This window comes from Myodes glareolus, chromosome 6 (genome assembly GCF_982192425.1).
Source record: "Myodes glareolus chromosome 6, mMyoGla1.1, whole genome shotgun sequence".
In the NCBI taxonomy this organism is placed as follows: domain Eukaryota; kingdom Metazoa; phylum Chordata; class Mammalia; order Rodentia; family Cricetidae; genus Myodes; species Myodes glareolus.
This window is the reverse complement of record NC_142031.1, coordinates 75474367-75485180: the sequence shown is the minus strand read 5'-3', so window position 1 is coordinate 75485180 and position 10814 is coordinate 75474367.

The following is a 10814-nucleotide window of genomic DNA, read 5'->3' as shown; positions in this document are numbered from 1 at the left end:
GAAGAAAACAAAGGAAAGAAAGCATGAGGGAAAAAACTCAAAGCATAAAACATCTGATGTCTGTATAAGATATTGGAGATGAAAACAACAATGTCCACCAAATGCACCACTCTGGTTAGGGCACTCGTGCTCCTGTGGAAGGCTCTACCCACATGTGTATACAAGTAGAACCCACTGAACTCTGGGATTTAAAAAACAAATAAATATATGAAAATTGAGAGGGAACACAGGGAAGCCTCTGTGAAGTACTGGAGGAAAGGGATTAGGAGTGGATTTAATCAAAACACATTGTATACAAGCATGAAATCTTCAAACAATAAATAAAATATATTTAAAGACAAGGTGAATACATAATCTTCCTATATGCTGTAATATGTGTGAGACCAGCACAGAATGCTATGATATAAGACAACCACAAAAAGCCAGCTGCCAATAACTTTATTCACTCTCTTGAGACAGTCTTAGTGTATACCCTGGATATACCTGGAAAATATTATGTAACCCAGGTTTCCCCAAACGTAGACAACTGTCCTGACTCAGTGGATCCTTTGGTTATAGGATGCTCATTTTCAAACTTACAAAGCATGAATTTAATTCACAAAGTGTAGTGATATTTATTTGTATTTTAATGAATAAAGCTTACCTGAAGATGAGAGAGTGAAAACAGCCACACTAATCACTTTTACAGAACCAGGCAATGATGACACACACCTTTAATCCTACTAGTCATGCTAGTTTGCCGTTGAAACCAGGTAGTAGTGGTACATGCCTTTAATCCCAACACTAGAGAGAAATATAAGATAGGAGTAGACAGCTCTCACACATAGTCTCATTCTGAAATTCCTGAAGGCAGGATTGCGGTTTTGGACTGAGGTAGAAGTAAGAGTCAGTGGCTGGATGTTTTGCTTTTCTGACCTTCAGGTTGAACCCCAATGTCTGACTCTGGTTTTTTATTAATCGTTCTACAACAAAGGCTTTGATCACATGACCCAATTGTCTCTCAAAAAAAGGCTCTACCTCCCAATACCATCATTTTAGTTTCTATTTCAATATATTAATTTTATGGACGTATACTCTGACTATCCCCTAAGCAAAGCAATCATGATCTTGAGGAGTTCAGCCATGCCTCCTTGCAAAAGCATTATCCAAGAAGGGTTTGTTGACTGTTTATACCCCCTTTGTACTATGGGGAGGGTCATACAACCCTCACTTGAGTTTCCAGCTGCTCTCTACCTCCTATATCTTAATTGCACAAGACCCGGAAGAAGGACTGGAATGTGTAAGTGAGAACAACTATAGGAAGCAGAGGTACCATCTATGAAGCTGGGGGAAGTGCTCATCCCCGCTACGTAAACACTTTTCATGTTTGGCTTATAGGGAAAGGAGCACCCACATACATGTAGGTAGCCCCTCATTTATGCTCTCTATAAGGATGTCAAATAAACTCATTGTTTTCCAGGGTGAACATTAGTGGGAGTACATTTTGGTTTGTCATTGAGAAACTAAGAGGAGGAGGAGTTTCTCCTGAGAAGAAAGTTTATCAACGGAGCACAAATATTCAGGTTATAGCTGTAGCAAAGACAATATTCCTAAAGAATAAGAATAAATTAATATTTGAAAATTTTTATTGTAAAATCTAACAGTTTCACTAAGAAGAGGCAGGGTTGGAGTCATTTATGAAGTATCATTGGTTTAACTTCAATACAATTAGTTAGTCTTTGATTTAAAAATAGTTAATTAGCAAAGAAGCTACAAGTATAAAATGGAAAAAAGAAAGTATATTCAACAAATGGTGCTGCATAACTGGATATCAACATGCAGAAGAATAAGAATAGAACCATATCTGTTGCCATGCACAAAACTCAAGTACAAATGAATCAAAGAACACAACATAGAGTCAATCGCACTGAACCTCATAGAAGAGAAAGTGGGAAGTACACTTGAACACACTGGCACAGGGAACCACTTCCTAAATATAACCCCAAGAGCACAGACACTGAGAAAAACAATAAATGGGACCTCCTAAAACTGAAAAGCTTCTGTAAAACAAAGGACACAGTCAACAAGACAAAATGACAGCCTACAGAATGGGAAAAGATCTTCACCAACCCCACATCAGACAGAGGGCTGATCTCCAAAATATACAAAGAACTCAAGAAATTGGTCATCAAAAGAGGAAATAATCCAACAAAAAATGAGGTACAGACCTAAACAGAGAACTCTTAACAAATGAATCTCAAATGACAGAAAACACTAAAGGAAATGTTCAACATCCTTAGCCATCAGACAAAAGGAAAATTAAAACAACTCTAAGATTCCATCTTATACCAGTAAGAATGGCCAAGATCAAAAACACTGATGAAAGCTTATGCTAGAGAGGATATAGGGTAAGGGGAACACTCCTCCACTGATTGTGGGAATGCAAACTTGTACAGCCACTTTAGAAATTAGAATGGCAATTTCTCAGAAAATTAGGAAACAATCTACCTCAAGATCCAGCAATACTTCTATTGGTATATACCCAGAGGATGCTCAATCATAACACAAAGACATGTGCTCAACTACATTCATAGCACATTGTTTGTGATAGCCAGAACCTGGAAACAACCTAGATTCCCCTCAACCAAAGAATGGATAAAGAAAATGTGGTATATAATGGAGCGCTACAAAGCGGTTAAAAAATAATAACATCTTGAAATTTGCAGGCAACTGAATGGATCTAGGAAAAATATATTGAGTGAGGTAACCCAGACCCAGAAAGACAAATATCAAATGTACTCACTCATAAGTGGCTTCTAGACATAAAACAGAAAAAAAAATCCCTACAGTCCACAACCCAGATAATCTAAGAAACAAAGAGACATAAATGGATCTATGTAGAAAAGAGAAAAAGAAAAGATTTCCTGAATAAATTGGAAATGTGGGGATCATAGAAGAGGGTAGAAGGGAAGGGGTGGAAGGGAGGGAAGTGGAGAAAAATATATAGCTCAATAAAAGCAATAAAAAATCCAAAAGAAAGGTAAAAAAATCAACTCTTAAAAATAGTCAATTTTACATACCACAATTAAAGTTAACATAAGTCATTAACAATCTATCTATTATCACACACACACACACACACACACACACACTCATAGAGGGCTCACCATCATCATATAGTAACTGCTGCATGATTGATTTATAAAAATTGCTTGGCACTCCAGCCAGGGAAGCAGATCTGTTCCTTGCTTAGCCATCATCAGAGAAACTTCCTCCTGCAGCAGACAGGAACAAATGCAGAGATCCACAGATACACAAGATGCAGAAGAGTGAGAGACCATGGAACACTCAGCCCCAAATGGGATGTCTCCATCAAATCAGATACTCAGGGAACCCTGCAGAAGAGGAGGCAGAAATTTAAGAGCTAGAAATTTAAGAGCTAGAAAGGATGGTGGACACCAAGAAAAAAGGGCCCTCCATATCAGCATGTTCAAACTATGAACATGAACTCATATGAACTCATAGACCCTGCGGTCACTTGCACAGAGCTTGCAAGTCTACACCAGATGGGATCCTAGAACTGAAAAAAGTGGGCAGATGCCTCCATCCATAACTCAGAAGTAGTCTCCAATTGACAGCTGCTTGCAAATGGAAATTTAGTTTTTTCTAAAGAAGTATTACTGGGGAAATAAACTATTTTTAAGTGTAGGGTGCATGCCCAGCAGCACATGGCCAACACAAAAGTGACCTCAATGGCATCTTTAGAGGCTCCTTGTTTCATAATGCCATGTCAGGGCTCCTCCTTTTTATCTTATTTAAAATATAACCTTATTTTTTAATTTTACCTCTCTTTTTTTACAATACAGGCCCTCTGTGTATACATTATGAATTCAGCATCATGTTCTTATAGGATCCTTGAGTGTGTGAATGAGTGTGTCTCTTTTACTTGTGCCTTCTTTTGAGTTTTTTCCTTTGTGTGTTTTGTACAAGTTTGATGTGTTAGTTTTTGTTTTATCTTATTTTATTATTATCCATTGAAGCCTGTTTATTTCTTAATAAGAGACAGAAAGAGGGTAGGCCGGAATAGGAGGGGAATTGGGAAGAATCTAGGAGTAGTAGAGGGAGGGAAAACAATAGGTGGGACATTTTATGTGAGGGAAAAATTCATTTTCTATAAAAGAAAAAAAAAGTCCCACACATAAAAAAAGAAAAAGTAAAAGAAATGCTTGGAAGGACAGTAGACTGAAAAAAAATGTATGCCAACATAGCAAGAATTCTTAATGCATATGTCATAACACAACTATTGGTGCATATTTATACAACGTAAAACTACTTTTTACTATTTATCTCCTGAGAGATTTTCGGATTTACAAGTATAAATTGATATTATCTTCTTTGAAACTCATGTGTACCTGTTGGGAATGATAGAACTTATTTCTTGAGATAAGCTAGGACAGATTGACACTTTGTCAAAATGTAATATGTAGGGGATTTACTGGGAGGGTTCTCTCCTGTGTATTGGTGTAGGAGGGTCTTCTTTCTATGTGTTGCTTTCATTGGTTAAATAAAAAGACTGCCTTGGTCTTTTGATAGGACAGCAGCTTAGATAGATGGAGTAGACCAGACAGAATGCTGGGAGAAAGAAAGCAGAGTCAGGCAGACGCCAAGGCTCTCCTCTCCAAGATGGACACTGGTTAGACTCATGTCGGTAAGCCACAGTCAAGTGGCAATACAGATTATTAGAAATGAGTTGAATCAAGATGTGAGAGTTGGCCAATAAGAGGCTAGAACTAATGGGCCAGGCAATGTTTAAATGAATACAATTTCCATGTAATTATTTTGGGTAAAGCTAGCTGGGAGCAGGGCAGTACTCCTTTTACAACAGATTGGCGGCCCAACGTGGCCAATTAAATCTCTTAAAAACCTGAGAGACCTTAATTTGAAATGCAGAAAAAAGAGAGTTTAACACAGCTTTTTGCTGTTTGTGGGTGGCATGCGACAGAGAGAATTTCCTGACTCAGCAGCCTTATTTTAAAAGAAAAAGCCGTGCCATTTTAAAATGAGGCTTCTTGGGCCCTGCAGCTGGTGAAAACTTCTGGCTATGAAGCATTTGTGTGCCCACTCGGGGTTGGGAACAAAGTAGCTGAGATCATGCCTATGGCTCAGCTCTTCCTGCCTGGGCAGATGGCAGAATCAGGCTTGGGCAGGCAGGAGAGGATGGTGGATTTCTGCCACTATACAAAGAGATGTTTCCAGGCTGCGCAGTGCTCTGCATGACCAATTTGGCTGTAACTCAGATAGAAAGAGTTTCTGTGCTGCATGCTCAGTCTCAGAGTTAAATTGCTGAGTGTGGTTCCTACGTGGTGGCCCCAGAGCTAGCAGAAATGTACATTCACCATTTTGAAATTGGAAAGAGGTGGAGCCAACATCCAGAGCAGCCCGCTTCTCTGCAGCTCAGAGGCAAAACTGACTCAGAGGCACAAGCGGCTCTGCCATGTTGGGCTGGGTGGAGCAAGCCCGCAGTACCTGTTTTTGACTTAGGAATGTCACAGCTTAGATTCTTAAGCGCTTAGTGATTTAAAAGCACAGAGCAAAAATGTTCCTGGACAGTAAAGAATTACAGAGTCACAATAGGACAGATTCAGACATAAAGGACCTCTAAATGGGTCATACTCTTCAATAGACATACATAGGCTTGGGAGAAAGAAGAAAAAGAATATAGAAAATAAAGTTAATGCCTTAAAAAAGGGTAAAGTCTTTAAAGAGACAGAGTACAGACAGTTATAGATTAAAAGAACTAAAGAAAAAATAGCCACGTAAAAATGGAAAATTCGCAGAGTTTGGATTCTGTATATTGTATTTTCTTTGAATTTTTTGACTGTGAAGGAGCTAAGTACAGAGAGACATTACATTGTATGGGCTGCTAGACTAAACCATCATGTATATTATTATAAGTATTATGACTTCAGAATTTGAGTCTAAGGATAGGATGTTTTGGAAAAGAGGTTCTTCTTTCGTTTTCACAGAGGATAAGACCCTGTGGATTGCTTCTATTCCAATATGGTATGATAGACCATGCCCTCCTGAACAATCACCATGAACACCCTCAAAAAATTACTTCACTCAACTGCCAACTGAGATGAACCTGGCACACAGGATATATCATAAAAGACCTGATTAACAGTGCTGCTAAACAGCAGGAAGAAGTTTGGAGATAAATAGGTCCATATTCCCAAATATTGTTTATAAATGTTCTTTTACATTTAAAGGGGGATATGATATAGATATGAATAATTTACACTGGTATAAATTTTACTCTATTGATATAATGTATTTCTGATCTTGATTAAGGTATTGTGATTGTGTAGTTCATTTAAAAATGTAATGTATAATTAAGAAATATAGGTTAATAGATAATCATCTATAATAGTCAAGTTTGTAGTCATGTTAGTTAGATTTTCTAGATGTGCATGGATATATTTCAGATAGGCGTTCTTAATATCTTTCAAAGAATACAGAATATGGCATTTAATGTTTTAATAACATGGTTTTCATGACAATGAGACATGTCTGCTCCTGGAAGCACCAATCTACTTCAAGGGGAAGATGGGCATCGAAGAGGCTCCTTATGGAGTTGGTTAGCCATTTGGGCAAGAAACTGCTCTTGCCTGGACTAATGCATAAACTGGACACGAAGAACCCGCAGAGGACTACTGAACTTGCCTAAAGGTGAGATGGTCTTTCAGGGTTCCTGATTAATGAAAGAGTCTGCAAAACATTCTGCAGGACTCAAAAGAAAGTGACTGAACTGTCTGAAATTTCCTGCTTCATAAAAATGTCTGCTGGATACTATGGGACTGTAGGCTGAAGATGGATGCCCCAACGGTACAGAGGAACTTTGGATGACTGTACAGGCAGCAAGATGTCTCTGTCATTTCTAGAGTTTGGAAGTTTCTTATTTCTTGGTTGCTTATGTAATATTATATCCTTCTGGAGTCTTTGATGGAGTTGAAGAATGGATAGTTATAGTTTTCCTTAGTTATAATAAAAGATAAAATAGATCTAAATATTGTAACTGTAATTCTTTCTTGATAACTGTTTTGTTATATGTAATTTTACTATGTTAAAATTAAAGCCTTACTTTTTGTTTAAACAGGAAAAGGGGAAATGGTGTAGGAGAGTCTTCCTTCTATGTGTTGCTTTCATTGGTTAAATAAAGAGACTGCCTTGGTCTTTTGATAGGACAGCAGCTTAGATAGGTGGAGTAGACCGGACAGAATGCTGGGAGAAAGAAAGCAGAGTCAGGCAGATGCCATGGCTCTCCTCTCTGAGATGGATGCTGATTAGACTCATGCTGGTAAGTCACAGTCAAGTGGCAATATAGATTATTAGAAATAGGTTGAATCAAGATGTGAGAGTTAGCCAATAAGAGGCTAGAACTAATGGGCCAGGCAGTGTTTAAATGGGCCAGGCAGTGTTTAAATGAATACAGTTTCCATGTAATGATTTTGGGTAAAGCTAGCTGGGAGCCGGGCAGTACTCCTTTTACAACAGTACATGACTTCACACACACACACACACACACACACACACATATCACTGAAACAAGCCTAAGGAACCAAAAGCAGGCATCAGAGTATAGCTGTTTCCAGATGGTGCAATCATCAAATTGGAATCAGCTATTGGCAAGTACCATCTTCCATGGAAAGTAATAATGAATCCTGACAGACAGATATATGGGAACAAAATCAGGACAATGTCCCTTGCCAAGCAATATATAAAACCATGACCTACATATTGTAACCTTCCTGCTCCATGCTAGGACAGCAGCAGCAGCATGGCCATACAACTTTGCAGTTTAGGGGCTACAGACATCAGGGTCTGTAGGCACATGAGGACTATTTCTCGGCCACCAGTTAGTAGGTATATAATTAGGAATTATCTCAGCATCAAAGAAGTCATGATATATTTTCAGTCTTTTAATAGTTTGCAGGTGTGTGCAATCTTCTCTTCAGGATGTTCTTAAGACTGTGGAGACTCAGAAGGGAAAGAAAACTCACTGAGTCATCTGAGTTTGTGTGGCTAAGCCTCTATGTCAACTTGAAATGGCATCACGTGAGTAAAATACAACTGTTAGTCTTTGTCTCAGAAGATGCATCTTGTCCTCTGTACTAAGTGGAGGAAAGACAGCAACGTAGTTCTAATTCCTGGCGAAATTTACGGGGAGAGATTGTACAAGTCTTTGTCTTTTTAAACATATTTTTAAAAATTTAAATTATAATCTGTTTTGCCAAAATGCATGTGACTAGAAGAGTTAATGAGATATTTCCTGTCTTTGCAGGTAACACAGATCATAAAACACTAATAAATATTTTTTTTATCTGTTCTGGGCAGCAAAATCTTCCATTCCCCTGAGTCTGCTATTCTCAGTCGGTCAGTATCCTCACTGGGCAGCATGTTCCTCTGAAGCAAAGGAATTAAACCCCTCCTGCAGTCAGTCCCAGTCTGCTGGCAATGCTGTAGATTTGCAGTTTGCTAGTCTTTTAGGTACATGAAGAAAATCTTCTGAACAAACCACACCCCACAATGAACTTTCTTCAAGACCAACAGAAAGGCCAATCCAGCTCTTTTCTCAGTCCATGATCGCTCATATTTGACTCTAGACTTCACCGTCTCCTCCCATTGAGATCATTAATAGTGGACACTTATTTGTAACACTAATATTTCAAATATTATATTTATAGACCCAGGTTACCCTGAACTCCACATTCCAACATGGTAACAGTTTAATGAAGTTTTTGGAAAACACCTTAGTGGAATCTCTGCTATAGCCTCACAACCCAGACCACATTCTTAGCCTTTTGGTCGGTGGCAGCCAGTGCTTTGAACATCACAAAGGACCTACCTAACAGTTACCCATGTTAGGTCACACACAGAGAAAGGCAATGAATTTCTACCAAGGGGCTATACGGAAATTTGGCCCTGGACCTGCATGTAGCATTCCAATGTCACAGCAGCTGAGGTTTGAATCATGTAAGCAGCCTGGCATCAGATTCATGCTTCATAATATGTCCTGAGTTACTGAGGAAGAGATAAAGCCACAGTACTGTGGGGACATCGACATGTTTACTTGCCAGGTGATACCTAAGGTGCCTTGATCAGCTGCTTCTCTTGCATGGGTTTTCAAAGCTAGGAAGTATCAAACAACCTTGCTCTTCAAAGACAACCATCAGCACATTAGAGGAACAGCGAAAACTCATTACCTATTACCCCATTATGGGAAACTATTTCCTGCTGGTCAAGAGAGTGGAATCTTTGGGTAGAACGAATGTTCTAGTTTTGGCAGAGCAAGCACCTAAAGGGACAACCAGTCCCTCAGCAAGGCAATCTTGAGCAATGCAAAATAGAAGAATAATTGGCCTTTAAATAAGATAATATACTTTTATTTCTCTGAGTTCCAAGCCCTGCCCACAGTGCAGCCACTGCAGAAATCCTGATGGGACTGCCTGCCTTTCTGCATTCTGACTCAAAAGGTGTAAATCCCCCTCCTTTTTTTTTTTTCTTGTTTCTTTCCTGAAGATGCTGGCCAAACCCTAACTATGCCTTTTCTGGAACTTTGGGCTTTCTTATTCTATCTTTGAAGCTCTCCCTTCTGCTCTGTGTGCTGTGACATTGACTTCAATGACAGCTTAGCTTAGATAACATGGTTTTCTCTATTTCTCTTTTACATCTTCCTCCTCCAGGCAGCTGTCAAGATCTCCATCTTATTGTCCCAGAATAAAATTATTCTTGAGTTTCTGTTTTCAGTTCTTAAATTCTTTTCTTAATAAGACTAAGAACACCCGGGGGGGGGGGGGCATCGTCCTATTTCCTTGCTATCATGCGGTGACTTTATTCAGACTTCCCAGAATTTCCTTTAGCAATTGTCACTGAAGTCCTGTCCTTCCTAGGGAAGGTGAGACATCCTCTCTAAATTGATGCCTTCGTGGAGAGGGCACACTCTATTTTTCTAGAACTGTCCTGAAGGTAGCTCTACCAACACCCTGGCTCCGACAGCAAGAGTTGCCTTTCAGAATCCTCTTCTTATTTGTTTAGCAAAATGTATAGTTCCTAAGAGGTGAGGCTAGCCAGGAGACTTATCTCATCCCTGTGCCTATAGTCATCACCCCTGGTTGTCTCATGCTGTCTTTGTGTCATCTCTGTAGAAAACACTAAAAACCAATTGTAAACGTTAACATGAGTATCTGGAGTCTCTTGGGTTGCTCTTGAAGGGTTTTTCTCTCTGGAGCAGACTGACTGATGCAGTAAGAATCAGTCGCTCACTTCTATGGCCACTGTCCCTGCACATGGTGCAAAGCTGCCCTCAGCTGAATCTGGTGCTTCCAACCTTCCCCCTTGACAACTTGTTTTACTCATATGCTAATTTGCCAGCATTTGTATAAGTCCTGCAAGGCCTTTTTCTGTCTGCTTCCTGCCTCACTTCCCCTATTATTTCCCCTTGAAAGGGCTCCCTCTGTGTCTGAGCACCTCTTTCCTGACCGCAAAGTCATAAATCAGGTCTTTTGCCTTTTGAATCTTTGTCTTGAGTCTGTATGGTGCCAGTCCTGACCTTTATCTCTGTACGGAACGTGGGTATGGAGCCAAGAGGCATTGTGCAGTGGCTAAAAAGAAGCCCCAGTCACCACCAGTCCTCCCCAAACTCAACAGATGAACTCTTAACAATTTACAGATGGCCAAATGTAATGTCAATACCCCACCCATGTAGACAGCAAGTAGGGCGAGCTGCCATCTCAGAATTTGGGTGTAATGACTGAGTATTAAATTCAAGCTAGGAG